Source organism: Saccopteryx leptura, chromosome 4 (genome assembly GCF_036850995.1).
Source record: "Saccopteryx leptura isolate mSacLep1 chromosome 4, mSacLep1_pri_phased_curated, whole genome shotgun sequence".
In the NCBI taxonomy this organism is placed as follows: domain Eukaryota; kingdom Metazoa; phylum Chordata; class Mammalia; order Chiroptera; family Emballonuridae; genus Saccopteryx; species Saccopteryx leptura.
In genome coordinates, this window is record NC_089506.1 from 18351785 (window position 1) to 18372843 (window position 21059).

The 21059-nt window shown below is 35.6% G+C and overlaps 1 pseudogene; it reads right to left on the bottom strand.

The window, feature by feature from the left end:
* Window positions 1-21059, bottom strand: part of LOC136404119 (cobalamin trafficking protein CblD-like) — a 54747-nt pseudogene that overhangs the window by 30457 nt on the left and 3231 nt on the right.

The window sequence follows — 21059 nt, forward strand, 5'->3', positions numbered from 1 at the left end:
CCCTAAGTAAACTTATTTCCTGGGTCTGATATACCATTACTATTTTATGCTGCCATGCTTTTATTGGTTATTCATCCTTGAAAGGGGACACTTTTATTCTTGCCTGCTAAAACATAGTACAGGAATATTAAAAACTAGGTTGCCTTACTTTTTTTCTAGGTACCATTATCATTATTAGGTAAGAATGTAAGCTGGCTGACTGGATGAATTCATTTCAAATGATCATTTAGCTCACTTCCCAGACTCAGTGTTTGTGAGTCATGGGCTTGCAGGTTGGGTGGCTGAGCAATAGAAAGTGTGGCGTTGTACAACCTAAGGAAGGCAGTATTCTTAGGTTGTGTTGCTTCACTGGCATGACTGTAAAGAAAACTGTATTTTTTGACAAAGGAATAGAAGATTAGCTCTGTTTTACATTTGTGAATATCTTCTTAATATGTGGCTTAACAGATTTACCTGCATTCTAAGAGCTGATTCTGTATTCAAAGTATTGAAATATGTTGCTTTGGTTGAAATATATGATGAGAATTTGCCTTCACAAAGTTAACTATTAAGACAGCAGCTTTTCACCTTAACTAAAAAAAGAAATATAATTTACATATGTTATAATATATAATTAAATATATTTTATACTCTGATTTATTGATTCTAGATTATATCTATTATATTCATGATTTATATCTAAGTTATAGATATAAATGAAGATATAGGACTTATATACTTGCAACAGTCTATTAATTTGATTATTTTCAGCCCCTCACCTCCTCTTCTATTTTCTCAAATGATTTACAACACAAATTTTTTAATTGTTTCTGTTGCTCTGCAGAAGCTTTTCAGTCTGATGTAGTCCCACTGGACTACTTTCTCTTTTGTTGTGTGTACTTTTGGTATTATAGTCAAGAAATCATTGCTAAGGCCAATGTCAAGAAGTTTTTTGTCCTATGTTTTCTCTGGAGTTTTAAGATTTCAGATTTTATATTTAGGTCTTTAATCTATTTTGAGTTAATTTTTTGTTTATGGTATAAGATAAGGGTTCAACTGGGCAAAGAAACTGAGTAGACATTTCTCCAAAGAATACACACACATGGTCAATGGGTTTATGAAAACGTGGTTGATCAATATCGCTAAAAATCAGGGAAATGCAAATCAAAGCCTCAATGAAATATCACCTCACACTTATTTTTAAAAAAAACCTTCACAGATAACAGGCAAAGACATACAGAAAAGGGCACACTTTTATACTGTTGGGGGAATATAATTGTCACAGCCTCTGTGGAAAACAGTATTGAGGTTCCTTAAATAATTAAAAATATGATTCATTAACCCCATTTCTGGGTCTGTATTCAAAAGAGTGGAAATTAGAAATCTCAAAGAGATATCTGTTCTTCCATGTTCATTGCAGGATTAGTCACAAGTAGTTAAGATATGGAAATGATCTAAATGTCCACACACAGATAAATGGATAAAGGAAATGTGATATATATTCAGCCTTAAAATAGAAACTACTTTTTTTTGTGTGACAACTGGGGATGAACCTGGTTAAGTAAAATAAGCTAAATATGGAGGGACAACTACTATATAATACTACTTACATGAGAATTAGAAAATAATCAAATTAATAGACTCATAGAGTACAATGATGGTTGCCAGGGCTAAGGAAAGAGGGAAATGAGAAGGTATTAATTAAAGAATACAAAGTTTCATTATATAAGTCCTAGAAATCTACCGTACAGCATAGTGCCTAGAGTTAATTATACTGTGTTATATACATAAAAATTTGTTAAGAAGGTAGATCTTAGGTTGACTGTTCTTGTCACAAAATAAATAATAAACAAAGGGAGTAGGAGTAAACTTTTGGAGGTGAGGGATATGTTTGTGGCATCAAGTTATATACATTAAATATATATATATAACTTTTTGTTTGTCCATCATATCTCAATAAAGTAGTTTTAAAAACACCTCAGGAAATTAAAGATGGTTCAAGATTACCTAAAGAGAAAACAGTAGATGAATTCACTTTCTCTGATGTTTTAGCTAGAAAACACATGAATATAAAACTATGTCCAGATTGTACAGCTAGTCATATTTGGGTCAAATCAGTTTATTCCAAATTTTATAATTAAGGTACAATCAAATTAAAGAAATATGATTAAAACACAGACATTGGAATGACTACAAAAGGAAATACACTATTTCTTTGAGAAGAAAGTGAAAATATTCACCCAAACAAGCATTAATATGTCAAATCCCGGAGCATCAGAGAGAAGATTTCAAAATTGGGTTGGTTTGTGACTATGCAGTCAGGAATCTGTGTGTACATAAAGTGTAGGAGTCCTGGTCACACCTCTCAGAGCCATTTCACAGGGGATTGAAGAAGGTAAAATTAAATTTCAAAGGTAAAGGGACAGAGTCTGCAGAGCAAGAAGCTCCCAGAAAAACTCACAAGGCAGAAAGTAGTAATGAAATAACTGTAAACAGAGGGTGTTACACCAACAAGGTTGCTTTACCAGGTAAATTCCTACAGTGGTTCTGTGGGTGAGTTCAAGGCCTTTGCCATGCTGAAAAGACCACAAGTCTGTCCTTATTCTACCAATAATTCCCTGCAGTGTCAATGTCCTGACCAGGGCCAAATATGCAAAAAGTTGTCATTCCACAAAGCTTTCATAAATTCAGGTTGATGACAAGGGCATAGAAGGTCATCTTGTTCAGCCCAAGGAATTTATAGATGAAGAAAATGAAGTTCTTGGAGGTTAAGTGGCTTAAAATATTCTAAATCAGGAGTAAAAATCAGGTATCATTATTATTTCATACAACAGCTTTAGTTGAATATCACCTAAGATTCTTCAAACAGAGAGTATTTCTTGTCTATTTAAACATATTTTTTAAAAAGGCAAAATTTCTACAAAATGACATTTTTACTACATATAACTCAACTATATCAAAAGCTGATGAACTAGGCCCTGGCTGGTTTGCTCAGTGGTAGAGCATTGGCCTGGAGCATGGAAGTCCTGGGTCTGATTTCTAGCCAGAGCACATAGGAGAAACGCCCATCTGTTTCTCCACCCTTGCAACTCTCCCTTCTTTTTATTTCTCTCTTCCTCTCCCTCAGCCAAGGCTCCATTGGAGCAAAGTTGGCCTGCGTGCTGAGGTTGGTTCCATGGCCTCCACTTCAGGTGCTAGAATGGCTCCGGTTCCAATGGAGTAATGCCTCAGATGGGCAGAGCATGGTCCCTTGGTGGGCATGCTGGGGGGATCCCAGTTGGGCGCATGCGTGAGTCTGTCTCTCTGCCTCCCTACTTCTCACTTCAGAAAAATACAAAACAAACAAACAAAGAAAACCTGATGAACTGTGAGAATATTGTTAATCAACAGAGAAGAATTTGGATGGTCTTTTATGAATGATACTGTCATAGTGTAAATAAACTTTGGTTCTATATCATTATAATTTTAAAGCTAAAATAGTATTTATTTATTTATTTTTGTTTAGTCTTTACTTAATCTATCAAAAATAACTAAACCTCTATTTTCAGAGTTTGAATTCTGCAGACATTTTATCACAGTTTGAAAACTGATTCTACCATAAAGCAGATATGTAGCCTTGGGTAAGACACTTAGTCAATTTTTACTTCAGGTATGACATCTGTAAAATGGGAGTAATAATAAAATGAAAGTTAAATGACTTAATATATGTAAAAAGTTCAATACTGTGTCTGGTGCAGAGTAACTAATATGTATGTGCTTGCCAGTGTTATAACTACAAGCATTATTCTTTCTTTTCTCTCTTTTTTTCCCTTTTCTTTGTATTTTTCTGAAGCTGGAAACAGGGAGACAGCCAGACAGACTCCCGCATGCGCCCGACCGGGACCCACCCGGCACACCCACCAGGGGCGACGCTCTGCCCACCAGGGGGCGATGCTCCGCCCCCCCGGGGCGCAGCTCTGCCGCGACCAGAGCCACTCTAGCGCCTAGGGCAGAAGGCAAGGAGCCATCCCCGCTCCAATGGAGCCCCGGCTGCGGGAGGAGAAGAGAGAGACAGAGAGGAAGGAGGGGGGGTGGAGTGGAGAAGCAAATGGGCGCCTCTCCCATGTGCCCCGGCCGGGAATCGAACCCGGGTCCCCCGCACGCCAGGCCGACGCTCCACCGCTGGCCAACCGGCCAGGGCCAACTACAAGCATTATTCTTATCATTACATTTTATGCATTAAGTTTGAGAGAAAATAATAACTTTGAGATATTGCTTAGGTCTCATATTATTTAGTGCATGCTAGGGTGATCCAAATACTTATAAGTTAGTGTTCCATGTTGTTTATGCTAGAGCGTGCTGTGATGATTTTGTTGTGAATTTATTTCAGAAAGCAAAACATTTGATTAAACCCCTTGAAAAATTTTGATAGGATACATGCCACATGTGATTTAGAGTGGATATTTATTTTAATCTCATTGCCATAGAATGTTGATATCCATTAAGTTTATTACCCTCAATATTTAGGTTAGGGGTTGATCTTTGCAAAGCTAAATAGGTCTGAGACCTGTAGACTAATATGCCTATTCAAAAACACAAATTTATAGTTAATGTTCAAATGTTGACAGGACTAATAATTTTTCAGTTATTTAAATTTAGGCTATAAATATTTTGACAATATTTACATGTAATACAAACCTTTCAGCTCTAGCAAAAACTCCAGATTACTTATTAGCTTGTTACTTTTCTAATATATATACACATGTGCTCTATGAAATTTTATTTTTCTAGTATTATAATTATTTCAGCCAGATTGCTAAAATTTTCCTGCCAAGAAAATCTCAGGGAATTATACAGAGAATTACATCATTAGGAGAAATATGCAGAGTTAAATAAACAGAGAAATGAAAATAGAAGACATGTCAGCATTTATATTACCCTCATACAATTTAGACTATATGATCCTGAAGAAAGGCATCAAAACTCTAATAGGGAACAACTAACATCCCACAAATATACAAGAATCTGGATGCAATAATACAAATTATATTTTAGGAAAATACTGAATGACACAAGTAGCTCTATAATGCAGATAAGAAAGGAAATACTTCTAGATATTGTCACAAACAATGAAGATTTATAAATGTGTCAGATTTTATGCATGTTTCTCATGGTACCTTAGTTTTAATGATAACTCAATCAACCTATCTGAATAGTTTTTCTTTGAAGATGATTGAATATTAATAACCTTGGAAAATTTATGTTTGTCAAGAACAGACCCAGAATCAATGAATTTAGACTAATTTCCCTAATGTTTAGCTTTGACAGAAGGCAGCATAATGCAGAACACATTTCAAGTCAACCACAAAGAGAGTAGCTAATGAAACTACTACAATGTTGACTTTGCCCAACGAAGGTAATGTGAGTCATACAGACTCATAAAGCATGATGCCAATTTACTGAATTCTCTGGACAATAACTATGTGTTCATCTTAGAAACCCCAGTACTTTCCAACTCTAATTTCCTGATGTGACTGTAGGAGATTATTATCCTAGTATTCCCATTAGGATGACATCAAAATAAAAATCTTTTCCAGTTATAGGGTTTGATTTTACTGTGTGTTTGCCTATTAGAGCAAAGAAGCTGTGGTGAAAAAATTTAATTTTTTAGTACTTTATTTGTTCTTAATAAATATGTATAATATATAACAAAGGAAAATCAGCAAAAACGGTTCTATTTTAAATCCATGCCAATTTAAGACATCCAAAAAGAGCAAATTAATAAAAAAATTTTACTGTTTAGTCATTGCTCCATTGATAATTTCTCAAAGTTTAGCAGAAAATTAAGCTGTTGACTACAGAAAAAGAAGGCTAATTTTCTAGATTGCTAGTCACTTTATTCTTTAAAACTGTCAGTTAATAAAAAGATTTCTCCTGTGTTTTCCTGTTACTCAAAAATTTTCCTACTGCCTCAAGTATAAGTTGCTGCTTTAAAAAGATTTTTTTTTCCTAATGTGTTTGTCAAGACTTCAATGGCCACACTTTAGTGACTGAAGGACACAAATAATAGTCAACAAAGTATCAAAAGAACTGGATTATGTTCCACTTATTTCTCTAAAATTTTGGGTGACTTTGGACAATCATTTTAATTCTCTGGGTTTAATATTTGTCCTTTATAAAATAAGAGCTAAGTAAGTAAATCAGCTCTAAAATTCAAAGTTTGTGTTTTTAACAATATATATGATTAATGTTTTTAATATAAAACTAAATTCTTTTTTCTTTTTTCTTTTTTTTTGTAGGTGAGAGGAAGGGAGATAGTGAGTCAAACACCTGCATGTGCCCAACCAGGATCTACCTGGCAATCCCATCTTGGACCAATGTTTGAGTACCAAGCTATTTTTACTGCCTGAGGCTAATGGCTCCAGTGGAGCTATCCTCATTGCCTGGGGCCACACCAGTCAGGGCACACAGGAGAGGCTCCCATCTGCTTCTTCACCCCTCCCCCTCTCCTTCCTCTCTGTCTCTCTCTTCCCCTCCTGCAGCCGAGGCTCCATTGGAGCAAAGGTGGCCTGGGCGCTGAGGATGGCTCTGTGGCCTCTGCCTCAGGTGCTAGAGTGGCTCTGGATGCAACAGAGAGACGCCCCAGAGGGGCGGAGCTTCGCCCCCTGGTGGGTATGCCGGCTGGATCCCAGTCGGGCGCATGCGGGAGTCTGTCTGACTGCCTCCTCGTTTCCAGCTTTGGAAAAATGAAAAAAACAAACAAACAAAACAACAACAACAACAACTAGTCAAGCCACTGACTGTGGAAGGGGAAGAGAGAGAGAGTGGGGGAGAAGCAGATGGTCACTTCTTCTCCTGTGTGCCTTGACTGGGAATTGAATCTGGGATATCTGTAATTCCTGGCCACACTCTATCCACTGAGCCACTTGCCAGGGCCTAAAACTCAATTCTTTATATTTTTACTAAAGAATAATGTTGTCTTTATCTGAGTATGTAGAACTCTTACTGAAGAATATGACCTCAAAAATCACTAAATTTTGTTTCAGATTTTTTATTATTTTATCAGTTTACCATTATCCAACAGGTAAAGCTGGATAAAATTTTACTCTCAATCTAAGTTATGATTTCAGCAGAATGATTTTTGTAATTTGAGTTCATGGCTATTACAGGTGTCAGTGTCCAGTTAAGCAGAGGTTGCTAATAACAAATATGTCTTATTCCCAACTTCAAAGACTATTGGACAAATGGCTACGTCAAGTCAGGCAAATAGTGTTTGTTTCTGTGCCAGTGGAAGGGACTTTTCTTTAGCAGTATCCTGCAAACACACCACCTGATTTCATATTTTGAGCCCTGATAGGTTGGTCCAGTTAGAAACACTTGAATTTGCAAAGAAAGACTGTAAAGCTCATATTCTATATTCTTTTCTCTAAGATCACTCTCTGAAATAGAAAGTCTGAAAGCCTATATATTGTACTGTTATGAAAATAAAAAAGAATATTTTAAATTCTTTATCTATATATAGGGGTGGGCAAAAATAGGTTTACCATTTTTTTTGTATGAGAAAAACATGCAAGTTATGATTAATACATGCAGGTTATGATTAATACAATAGCTTTATTAACTCAAAGAATGTCACAATAGCATAGTAAACCTACCTTTTCCCATCCTTTTATAGTCCCCAGTACTTAAGAGCCAAATATCTATGAAAACGAAAGATTGGGTTGTTTCCAATACATTTTTAGTATATATAATTGAAGTAGTATGTTTTTCTCAGGAAGTGTTCTCTTAGGAAGGTCCTTTCAGTCTGAATGTAAGTTTATTTCAATATAAAATCTGAATAGGAAATCAATAGAAATACAACTTTTTTTTTTTTTTCTGAAGCTGGAAACAGGGAGAGACAGTCAGACAGACTCCCGCATGCGCCCGACCGGGATCCACCCGGCACGCCCACCAGGGGGCGACGCTATGCCCACCGGGGGCGATGCTCTGCCCATCCTGGGCGTCGCCATGTTGCAACCAGAGCCACTCTAGCGCCTGAGGCAGAGGCCACAGAGCCATCCCCAGCGCCCGGGCCATCTTTGCTCCAATGGAGCCTTGGCTGCGGGAAGGGATGAGAGAGACAGAGAGGAATGTGTGGCGGAGGGGTGGAGAAGCAAATGGGCGCTTCTCCTGTGTGCCCTGGCCGGGAATCGAACCCGGGTCCTCCACACGCTAGGCCGACGCTCTACCGCTGAGCCAACCGGCCAGGGCCAGAAATGCAACTTTTTGAAACTAATTTGAATCATGCCTTCTTCCCTTAAGCTATTAATTTATTAACTGAAGTTTTATAATGCAAGAATTTGGTAAAAAAACAAACAACAAACAACTAAGTTATTTTTTCTGAATTATTTGAAAAATGTGGGTATATACAATTGTCCCTAATTTTTTTTGATGTTTCTTTCTGTATTTTTCTACCACTCCAAAAAGATGTCTAACCTCATATATGCAGCTAGTGGATACCTTATCTTATTAGCTACAAGTTAAATAAAAATAAGAAAAAATGTCAGATGATTTTTATGCTAAACAGAATTCTCTTAAAAACAAATAAGAAAAAAAATGTGTGTTAGGGTTGTGTAATGAAATCTTTAATATAAAGACCCTTTGCCTTCTTTTGATGTGCACTAAATAAGAGAGTCAGTAAACTGGTGGTTGAAATGCTTCTGTCAATAAAGTTGATGACATTTCACACTAGTTGTGTAACGCTCACCTCTGTTTTTTTTTCAATGTAGAAAAATATTTTTTATTACATTTTTTTTATTATTAATTTTAATGCAGTGACATTGATAAGTCAGGGTACATATGTTCAGAGAAAACATCTCCAGATTATTTTGACATTTGATTACGTTGCATACCCCTCACCCAAAGTCAAATTGTCTTCCGTCACCTTCTACAAATAAGAAGCAGTTAATTTGAACTTGCCAGTGCAACAGGGTATGTCATAGTTCATTGATTTCTCTAATGACAGTAAAAGGTGCTTATATTTTTCCTGGCAGACATTTTTAGTTTTGAGAAACTTTCATGTAAACTCCATTAGTTTTTTTTAGAAGGAGTAAAATATGTATAGTATGTTATCATCCAATTTTATTATAGTAATTACTTTTAAACTTCAGAATTTCAATGTGAAGCCATTATTTAAAAGTTGTTTGCAAAGGGATAATTGGTTGAAGACATTTATTCAACTCTTACGAAGTTTCTATAACCTTGGAATCATCACAAAATATAATATGACTTTAGAATCTAATGATTTTCTACTGGGTGTATTGCTGTGAGGGTAAGAAAATGCATTCATTCTGATTATCTTGGCTGTCTCACTGAGAAGTTGCAATTGTTTGTTTGTCAAACAGCTTGAAAAGCTAGACGATGCTATTAGAAGCAATATGGAAATCATAGGTAGAGAGATTATTCTTATCTACTGCTTTGTTATTTTGTAACGTCACGGCAGTAATATATATATGTATATATTATAATATATATGTATGTATCCTTTCATTCCTAATGAATTGCCACAATAAGATCTCCAGATTGTTCTTTAAAAGTCACAGTATAATCACAGCAGTGGTAGAAAATTCATTTCAGAAACACCACATCCATGTATCCCTGTGGAAGGCATTTGTAGAATGATTTGAGAAATGATGAACTTGCATAGTATTAGACAAATGAATTTTATATACCTCTTATCTAACCATGCTTTCAGTGCTTCTTGTTTTCCTGTATAAATGCAGTTTTCTATCAATTATTTTGATGTACTGTTTAGTTGAACACTTTATTTCTATTTCTATAGTCTTGTGCCTTTTTGTATTTCCTTACATAAGATAAAAATATTATGATTTGAATTTTAATGGTTTCATAGGACAATTAATATAGTACCTCTTAGATATGTGGTTATGGCTTAATAGGACAAATGTGTAAAATCTCATGAATGTGATTAGGATGGGAGGTCATTCTACTTTACTTTCCAATTATTCATTGATTCCATCACAATATCTCCTATCGGCACTGTTTTGCCAATTAAAAAGTCAGTGTTGTATGTGGAATTTAGAACAGAAATGTGTAGGGCTTCTTTTGGCAATTAAAGGAGAGGCAGGGAGAAAGGAAGTGTAATTTTTCATTTTCAGTATCACAGTTCTATTATAGCACATGAATTCCACTGTATCAGAGCATAGAGGTTTGGGGTACAAGACGTGTAACTAAAACTAGCTTGAGTGTTATCCAGAGTAGTAACACAGATGATATAATGCTCAATAATGCAAGACAAAGAATTTGGTGACACTAACTTATGTTAATTCAAAATTTTCTATGTTACATTAATATTTGCGTAGGCCTGAGAAATATCCCTTTCCACAGTGAAATCATCTCCAAATGATGCAAACACAACTATTCATTTCTGCTGACATGGTTGACTCCCCAGTCTTGTAACAAGAGCAGAAGTGGGGAGGAACCAGAACATGAAAATACCTTCTCCCACTTCACACATCACAGCATGACACGTTTACCTTCATATTCCAAAGAGAAAACCAACAGTAAGTCTTAGCAACACAAAACAACACCACACATGGGAGTATAGAAGAGCACAGACATAGTGCAGTGAAATTCAGGGGCATTTCATTTTGTTTGATGACATTGTGAACAATGTCATTTCTACCCCTAGTGACTGGGCTTGTTCTCCTAAACCAGAGTAATAGTATAAAACTTTCTTATTCATCTTCTGGTATGAGTTACCTGTATTACTTCAGATTATAACTCTCAAAGCACAACACTTCTTTTAGTGGCTCTGGATGTGTTTGTAGAAGGAGAAAGGACATTTAGGGATTAAAAATGGAAGTCCAGGTACTCTTAGAGTAACATTCTGAAGAACACCCAGGAAAGGCAGCCAAACAGAAAGCCTGCTTCACTTACACTTTTTTTCCTTCAACTTCATACAGTTAATGAATAGTAAGTAGAATAGTTTTCATTTATATAAAACATAGTACATATTAGTATCATATACACTATATATAATAATAGTTAGTAAAATGTTGAACTGTATCCTAAGGTCAATGAGACTTACCAAAGCGAAGAGCAGCAGCAGGGAGCCCTCTCCATCTTTCCAACTTAACATCTTCCTAAAGGAGCAAGAGTAGGTATTTGACTCATGAAATATATGGCTCCTTCCCTGTTCTCTTTCCTTCAAGGATGGGCTATGCTCAGCTCAGTTGAGCTGAGCTTACCTTTCAGTTCAAGTCCCCTGTGGTATGCAAATTAGGCCAAGCCAACCCGTTTCTTTGCTCTTTGTAGCATCGATGCTTCTGGCGTATGTTAATTCAAAGTCCCATAGTCACCATGGTTTCAGTTTTGGTGCAGAAAAAATAGGATCCTCCACTGTTATTAGGGTGCACTGTGGGTTTTCTAGCCCCTTTGCCATGGATCCCCATGTTGCCGTGACAGGTTGATCTGCAGTTCTCTCTGTAATTTGTTTTACTACTCTATTGCACAGAAACCATGAGGTAGGTATGGGGACACTCTGAAAATAACCATAACTATGTATATTAATATAGGAAGGGTATTATAATGGGGGGTAACTTCTTCACCTGAGAATTGTCTTGCATTGATGTGTTTCATATACTTGGCCATGGATAGCTTTTCTGCTGATATAAGTGAACTTATGCTGGAAAATAATAATGGGATATAGGTTTTGAAAAATTGGTCTTTTAATCACACAGAAACGCTCTATTAGTTTTGTAGCTGGTCGTCAGCAAATAATGAAATTAAGTAGGCAATAGTGTAATTAATTCTAATACAGTTGTTTGTTTACTTGCAAATGCCAATATACAACTGACTGTAATAAATTGTGGTACTCTAAAAGCTCAATAACTATTAAACCAGAAAATTCCAAGAATATAAGTTATGTGTTTATATATGAATATGTGCTTGAAACTTATATTAAATTGGTATAAAGATAGGCATTATACTACAACAATGTAGTTATTAATTTTTAAATGGTCTTACTATTGTAGATCCATAGTCAAAGAAATTAGGAATTCCAAGCTTTAAATATGCTCTAATCCATTCATTTTGTGGAAGTATATAATAATTTTAAGAACAATTTGACAAATAAATCATCATTATTAACAATGTTCCAAGGATTGACTAAATTAATGACTAAACATTCTCTAAGTAATATATCAGTATTCTAAAAAACTTGAGGCGTTCTATAAATATTCAATACAATTTCTAAGAGTGTGTTTTCCTATAGTTATCAAGTGTCAGTTTTAAAATAAATTATTTACTGATACTGAATAAATATTACATATTTATCAATAGTCTCACAATCATTGACAATATGAATGAACATTTGAGATTTAAAACTCACAAATCAAACATAGAAGTCGCAAACCGCTTGCCAAAGTTATAAAATCATTAATGTTGAAATAAATATCGAGAAAGAGTGAACTGTAAAAACTGGAGCCTTTGACAGTTTGTAGATCAACCCAAATGTTAAGTACAAATAGTATAAAAAAATAAATTGACATTCCTGATGGCTTCCATTGAATTTCTTTGTAATATGATTGTCTAGGGTTGCATTTATAAAGATACTTCTTACAACCACATGGGTATCCCAGAAACTATGATGAATCACTTTAGAGCAGCTAAGGTCATCAGCGAAGAATCCTAAATGTCAATAGCATTCATCTGTTTAATAAAGAGTGTTGTTTGTATAGAGGGTGGGGTAAAAGTAGGCTTACAGCTGTTTAATGGAAATAATGCAATAATTAATAAGTAATAATACAAGAATAAACTCTGTGTTTGTGTACTCACAACCTACTTTTGTCCCACACTGCATGGTCCAAAAAATTGCCAACCAATCATGGGTCAATAAAATCAGCCAAATAGTCTTCAGCTCAAAGAGCATAGCCTATTTCCTTAGCACCACTGATGAAGTTTTCTAAGAGCATTTTTCTCATTTCCTACCTCCTTGCTCCTAATAGCCATATTATTCTCAGTTTTTTATATTTCAGTCAGAACCATTAGTTTGTTATTGGTGACTTCTGGAAACAGTGATTGAAAATCTCTCAGAAGCAATTCTGACATGTTTAATCTCACACTCTACTCTAACACTTTCTTTTTTTTTTTTTTAATTTTCTTAAGGTGTTTTTTTTTAATTTTATTTATTCATTTTAGAGAGGAGAGAGAGAGAGAGAGAGAGAGAGAGAGAGAGAGAGAGAGAGAGAGAGAGAGAGGAGAGAGAGAGACAGAGGGGAGGAGCTGGAAGCATCAACTCCCATATGTGCCTTGACCAGGCAAGCCCGGGGTTTCGAACTGGCGACCTCAGCATTTCCAGGTCGATGCTTTGTCCACTGCGCCACCACAGGTCAGGCTCTAACACTTTCTAAGTGTGATTCTGTACTGTTAGTTTTTAGTTGAACAGGTGCGTCATTACCCTGAAATTCATTCACATATTGTCCCATCACAAACTCATGTCATTCACTTGATTAAAGTTCTGCTAGAACAATATCAGGTAACCTGGTTTTTCTTCTGTGCCAGGGTCCCATTGAGGGGACAATCAAAACCTATGTTCTCAGGAAGCTTAAAATTCTAAATTTCTGACCTTGAAGTCAAAATGGTCCCATTTTATCAGGCCATAGTGTTTGAGAGCATATGTGGGAAGATGCAGTAGTTACATAGACTCATCAGAACCTGAAGATCCTGCAGTTGAGAAGGCTTTGGCATTGACAACCCTTTTAACTCAAGAGCAAAATCCTGAGAGATAGAAAGTCAGTCTATTAGAGAGCACACGGGCCACTTCCAGCAGATGCAGCAGATGCAAAGTATCTTCCCTTTCATAAAATTGTTCCAAGAGCTGTGGCTTTCCCCACTGAATATACTCTGAATCAGGTAAAAAATAAAAATAAAATAAAAAAGAAAGAAAAGAGAAAGAAAGAAAGAAAGAAAGAAAGAAAGAAAGAAAGAAAGAAAGAAAGAGAAAAGAGAATCTCTGTTAGTAGATATATTTTAGGGGGCTACCAGACATAAAAATGTGGGAGTAAGCTTTCTAAAGAGCCTTAAACCCAACTAGTTACCTCTATGGGCTGTTAGGCGGCTCATTTTCATGCTACCATGGCTACAGGCTGCTGTTTGTCCAGGGTACTGTGTGGCCCCTCAGAGAAGGGAGGGGATAGAGCAAGTCCAAATTGATAAGGCCCTTGCTGTTTTTACTGAGATTTAGCTTTTTTAAGAATTTTAAATAAATTCATGGCTTTATTTAATAACATTTGATAAATGTTGCAATTTTGGTTAATTTTGGAATTTTGAAAAAGTTAATTTTGACATTTTTAATTTGTGTTCTCATTGTTTTTATGGAAAAACAAATTTTGGGGGCCTTTACTCTGCAATTCTGAAAACTATCCCTTTCTAATAGTGTTTTATAATTTTTTCCCCACTTTTCCACTGGGCCATGCATGGCACAGATGTTGAACCCATAAACTCTTTAAAGGAAGTATTTGCTCACTTACTGAAGTTTATCTTCTCTACTTCTAAATAATCCTTCTTTGAACTCTGTTTTCAAATAGCTGAACTACTATCAGTGTTTAGAAGTGTTTAGGGACTGTGTAGAGGTTTGAACTTGAGCTTTGTTTTTCCCCTAAGATGCCAAAACACATCCTTAGTGTCGTATTAGCATTTGGATAGCCTGGTCTAATTTCATCTGAAGTCATCTGGTAATGATAGAGTAAAGCTTTTGAAAATCTGTCTCAATGACCTTGTGCTCTTCTAACAAATTCATTTTAAAAAATTCTTGTATAGTTACAAGGATATAAAGGCTATTACATATTTCAAAGTAATAAACACATTCTTCGTGTAAGTCTTTCCAACACATTAAAGAAGGTTGATGGGTTCCCTAGGATTTCCATTCCACTGTTTTCTATTGCAACCTGGCACTGTAGGCTTCAATAACTATAATGTTATCTCCATAGCTCAGTGATGAATGAACATCAGATCTTTTCAGTGGCACTGACTTCTTCAGAGGCACAGTTATCATTGAAATACCAGCGTGCTAAAGTAATTGTACTTAAAATTACAATTAATTGGAAAAATACAATTTAGTAGTTCAGTGATTGTTAAAAGCAGGGTAAGCTTCACCATGGAACAGATGAATAATACCAAGCATCAACTTTCAGTTGATTTCATAATATGAGTTAATTTTTTTCTTGTAGAGCGAATGCATGGGGAGAAACACACATTTCTTTTACCATGACACCTTTTTGAATGTGCAATTAAAACACAAGAAGAAGGTAGACCAATCCACATGTCAGTGACCAATCCTCATAGTTTCCTTAACTGATAGCAAGTCTTCTGATAAAAGTTTCTGCATCAAGGCTGAGTCACTCTCTCAGCTCTATTTCTCAATTACTTTCCTGGCAAGACAAATATATTTTTGTATGCAGAAACTAGTGTTGTATTTAATTATCTCTGCAGATACACTGCATCAATACAATTTTAATTAAGAAGTTCTTCTTGTATCTTGAAAGTAATCTGTTCAGTGACTCTTAGAACGTTTAGCTAGCAAAGACACCTCAAGTCAATGTTTGAAAATTTTTTCCCCATCTTTCTTCTTCTCTTCAGCCAAACAGACCCCTGAAATTTATTTGACGATACATTCTGATTCTAGTTAGCTAAAAAATTGTGTATGTTAACCATAGAGCTCCACATGTCTATAATAATGCTGTCTATATGTAAGATCTTCTCCTTTGTTTTTATAATAAAATAATAAATTCCAATTAAAAATAATATTATAATCATTCCAATTCTCCCAAACTCTTGATCATATTTGTTTTTGTAATGTGTGTGCAAAGTTACTGGTATTTTAGACATGATTTGAAATCATATAACAGTATAACTACTGGAAAATAATTCAGAACCATGCTTTTGCTGTTTTAAGATAACATTATAACAGACTAAATAACTCCTACATTCTCATAAAATCAAGAAAAATAATGTTAAAATATATTGAAAACTATTAAAAACAATTCAAATATAAGGTGAAATGACAAATACTAAAATCAGTATGCTTACTGAAACCTATAGGCTTTATGCAGAATAATGATATGATTTTGAACAAAAGCTACATTAGGACTAGTAGGCATTTTAGAAAATAAAATGAAATATAAGTTTTGATTTTATTTCTAGATAAGTTGAAAGAGATAAGAATTGCATTGTGCTAAGAAGAGGTAAAGTTCCCAAATATATGACTTTTTCAAAAATGAATTACTCAACACAATAATTAAGGTAATATGATTTTTAATAAAAATACATTTGTAAATATCCTAGTTAAAATATATATATTCATTGCAAATATTTTTGGCTGTTTATTCTCAAGCACAAGAATTGCTGCTAATCTGCTTTTCCAGAGAAATGTTTTGGTTCATTAAAGTAGTCTAAAACAATAAAACCTTTTGCAAGTATCAGTGGAGCATGAATGTTAAACCAGTGTCAAAGAAGTGATCACTCCAATAATAAACTAAATGCTTGTTTAAGCTCACTTATTTCACAGGACAATCAATACCTTTCAAAAAAGCTATCATAAACTTACTATTAATAGTATATCATTCTTACGAGGTGTCAGATGAACATATATTTCTTTTATTTTTCAGATTTTGCTTGCTTTACAAAAAGTTACAACTGACACTCTCTTTGCCTATTCTGACCTCACCTTTTAACATAGTAATGAAAACTGCTTATTTCATTGAGAAACGTCTCCTGCTTTGACTTCCCATTATATATAGAGAATAGGAAGCTTTAACTTGGAAAAACTGATTAGAAAATTTAAGTATATTTTAGCTGATTACCACTTCGTTCTTGAACTACTAGAGTGATTTTGATTAAATTTAAACATACTTGGAAGGTGAGAAAGAATTAAAAAAAAGAGATTGTCTTATGTGCCAGACTTCTATATGCTGGTCCTAGTCTGGTTGGTTCACTAAACCCAAACCAAATATATCACCACTAGATCTTTGCCTTAGCTAGGTACCAAACGTGCACATAGTCTCTATATTATGGTGTGAATATAGGTATTTGTGTGGGAGTCAGGGTAGCAATGGGGAATGTACCAACACTTATGAACATGTGAAAACACTGCTAGGACTCTTCATATATCCCTGTTATAGAGTTCAAGATCACTTGAGATTCTGTTTGTTATTAGTTCAATCTACTTGTTATTAGTTTAATCTACTTGTTAAATTAATAATATAGGTACAATATTAAAAACATTAGTACTGTTATTATTACAAAAATTCTACTAAAATAATGTGAACATTATTATTAGTGTGCTAATAATAGTATAATTAGTGTTATTCTCACTCAGGCACTTCTTGTAAAAGAATACTTTTAAAGTATGCTAGCACAGTGCAAGTGTTTTAACCTTCCTTTTTTATTTTTAAATACGATTTTCTCACATGTCCAAATCCCATGATCATCAGTGCTCTAAAAGATCTGCTGTCTGTTCATCATTGACCTATGGTGATAGCGTTGTGGTTACTGGAGCCTACAGTGGCGAGGCTGAAATAGAAAACAGTGCAGAGAGAGTCCTGGGGAAACCATCAGCCTAGTTAAATGTGTGTAATAGACTTAGAACAAGAATGTGATTGTTGTTAAAATATTATTTTTTTAAATGCTTAATAAGAATGTATTTATTTATTTAAAATATGTTTTTCAGCCCTCACCGGTTGGCTCAGTGGATAGAGCATCAGCCTGGTGGTGTGTGGACATCCCAGGTTTGATACCCAGTCAAGGCACACAGGAGAAGCAACCATCTGCTTCTCTTTCCCTCCTTCTTTCCCTTCTCTCCCTCTTCCCCTCCTGCAGCCAGTGGCTCAATTGGTTTGAGTGTCAACCTAGGGTTGCTGGGTGGATCCCAGTAGGGAGCATGTGGGAGTCTGTCTCTTTATCTCCCCTCCTATATAGTTGTTGTTCAATTACAGTTGGCATTTAATATCATTTTATATTACTTTCAGGTGTACAGCATGGTGGTTAGATAGTCAGAATGGCTGTCATCAAGAAATCAGCAAGCAATTGCTAGCTAGCAAGGATGTGGAAAAAGGGAGCTCTTGCGTCCTCTTGGTGGGACTGCAAATTGGTACAGCCACAGTGGGAAACAGCATGGAGGGTCCTCGCAAAGCTCAAATCTTCTTTTACAAGTCTTAAATAGCCTGGCTGTATGAGCGCAGAGAGGTAGTTTTCAAATCTTTATCCTTAATACATATGGGCCTCAATCTCATGTCTTAGAAAAATCACATGACAATATGTTTAAATGGTAAACTCACCTATGAACTTCAGGCTGAATTTTCTTATAATAAAAGTAAAATGATTGCATGGAAACCATTATAGCATACTAAAAAAATTTCAGGCGTTGGAGCTGAGGAAGCATGAATTCCAATTCCATTACTACTTAGCCTTGTCACCTTTGGCAAAATGAAAAGAATAATGTCAACTTATAGCTTTTCTGAAAGGGTTAAAAAAGCAATATATGAGCCCTGGCTGGTTGGCTCAGTGGTAGAGCGTTGGTCTGGCGTGCAGGAGTCCCAGGTTCGATTCCCAGCCAGGGCACACAGGAGAAGCTCCCATCTGCTTCTCTACCCCTCCTCCTCTCCTTCCTCTCTGTCTCTCTCTTCCCCTCCCGCAGCCAAGGCTCCATTGGAGCAAAGTTGGCCCGGGCGCTGAGTATGGCTCTATGGCCTCTGCCTCAGGCGCTAGAATGACTCTGGGTGCAACAGAGCAACGCCCCAGATGGGTGGAGCATTGCCCCCTGGTGGGCATGCCGGGTGGATCCCGGTCAGGCACATGCAGGAGTCTGTCTGCCTCCCTGTTTCCAACTTCAGAAAAATAACAAAAATAAATAAATAAATAAAAGAAAGAAAAAAAAAAGGCAATGTATGGAAAGCACCTAGTTCACTGCCACAGAATAGAAGAAAATAAGTTATATTGTTTTCTTCAAATTAGCAGATATAACTATTAAGCATTATTTTTCTAATACAGAAATCATTTAAATGCATGATGATTTAAATTCACTCAGCCTTAATTAATTTCTTATTTTTTCAATAAATTGCAAAAAGTAATGATACAAAATGCAACACTATTTTAAAGTAAAGCAAGTAAAATTACATATATAAAAAGGGAAACATTCTTACCCAGGCAGTATTGAGTTTAATTTTAGAAAACAGTATTTTGAAAAACCCAAAGCTAATCCTTTGGGAGAAAAAAAATCATTGATCTATTGTAGACATCGCTACTTCAGTTTCCATTCATATTAGATCGGAAGCCATGTAGAAGAACTGAGTAAACACTTCGGTAGCTCAGATCTTAGAATCATAACGTAGTGATGGAAATGGCATCTATGAGAGTTAATGAAACACTAGGACACCTTTATTGTGCAAATACTCTAGAAAAGAAATAGAAATGAATATCACACTTGGCCAGCAGAATGTAATTTTCAAAGCAGTCAGCAAATTACATACCTGAATTTTGTTCTAAAGTTTTGGGTGGCAGAGTACTAATCAGAACACAAGATTCGGAGAAACAATTCCACATAGTCTTTATTAGCATAAAGGCCATTGTTCAGAAAATAGGAGGTCCTAAACAAGCTCAATTGAATATATAGGCATAATAATTAGCCTCAACAATTAATATTGATTGAAAAATGTTGGTACAGTGGAACTTGAAAGTTTCTTAAGACATATCCTCAAACCTGACCAGGTGGTGGTACAGTGGATAGAGCGTTGGACTGGGATGCAGAGGACCCTGATTCAAAACCCCAAGGTTGCCGGCTTGAGTGCGGGGTCTCTGGCTTGAGCATGGGATCAGAGACATGACCTCATGGTTGCTGGCTTGAGCCCAAAGTTGCTGGCTTCAGCCCAAGGTCACTGGCATGAGCAAGGGGGTCACTCACTCTGCTGTAGCCCCCAGTCAAGGCACATATGAGAAAACAATTAATGAACAATTAAGGAACTGCAATGAAGAATTGATGCTTCTCATCTCTCTCCCTTCCTGTCTGTCTATCCCTATATGTCTTTCTCTGTCTCTGTTTCAAATAAAAAAAAAAGACATATCCTCAATACCATGTAACATGTATCTTTTCTGGAAAAGTATTGATGGAAGCATTTATTGATATTTTAAAAACTATCTTATTTGTCTCTGTACAGATCAGAAAGAATAATGAGTTCATTTAGAATATTAATTTAAGCCACTGCAGAATTAAAAATCTTATTGTATTATTTTAACTAAACATGTTTTCTGCCTAAAGATTATCCATCACTTTTTTTAGACTTCTTAACTTTTCTCTTATTTCAGTCATCAGGAATTGAATTTTCCCTCCCTCCCTCCCTCCCTCCCATCCTTCCTTTGGTTTTTTAACACAAGGATGTATGTCTTACACAAAGAACAAATATTTTAAAATAAATAACATTTGCCCTATAAATGTTAGTGCATATGGAACAAAGAGTAAATGTATGGTCACATTATGGTTTAGTTTGAACCCTGGCCAGATGGACCAGTTGGTTAGACCTCATCCCAAAGCACAGAGGTTGCCAGGTTGATCCTCAGCCAGGGCACATACAGGAACAGATCAATGTTTCTGTTTCTCTCTCTCTCTCTCTTTCTCTCTCTCTCTCCATTTCTCTCTTGCTAAAATCAATCAATAAAATTTTTTTAAAAAATTAAAGGTTTGGTTCAACTTTGTAGCCAGAGGTCTATATAATGCATGACATGTATGTATGAACTCTAGTCCAGTTCCACATGACTGTATATCAACAAGCCTTTAGATTCTCTTCCAAAAGAGTAGAATCATAAGTAATATATTAAGATTTGCTTTTGGTTTAATGACAACATGTTAGTAAAATTCAATGAAATAATGATCACCACATGTGCAAACTCAAAGTATTTAAACTCAAAGTATTTATCTGTATTTGTCTAAATTCCCTAAGAAACCAACAACCACATCATTACAGAGTATAAGGGATGTGATTTAGCTCACAGTATCTCCCCCAATGTGCTAGTTCTTCCACTTCAGGAGTCCAAACATATGGTTTTGAGATGGT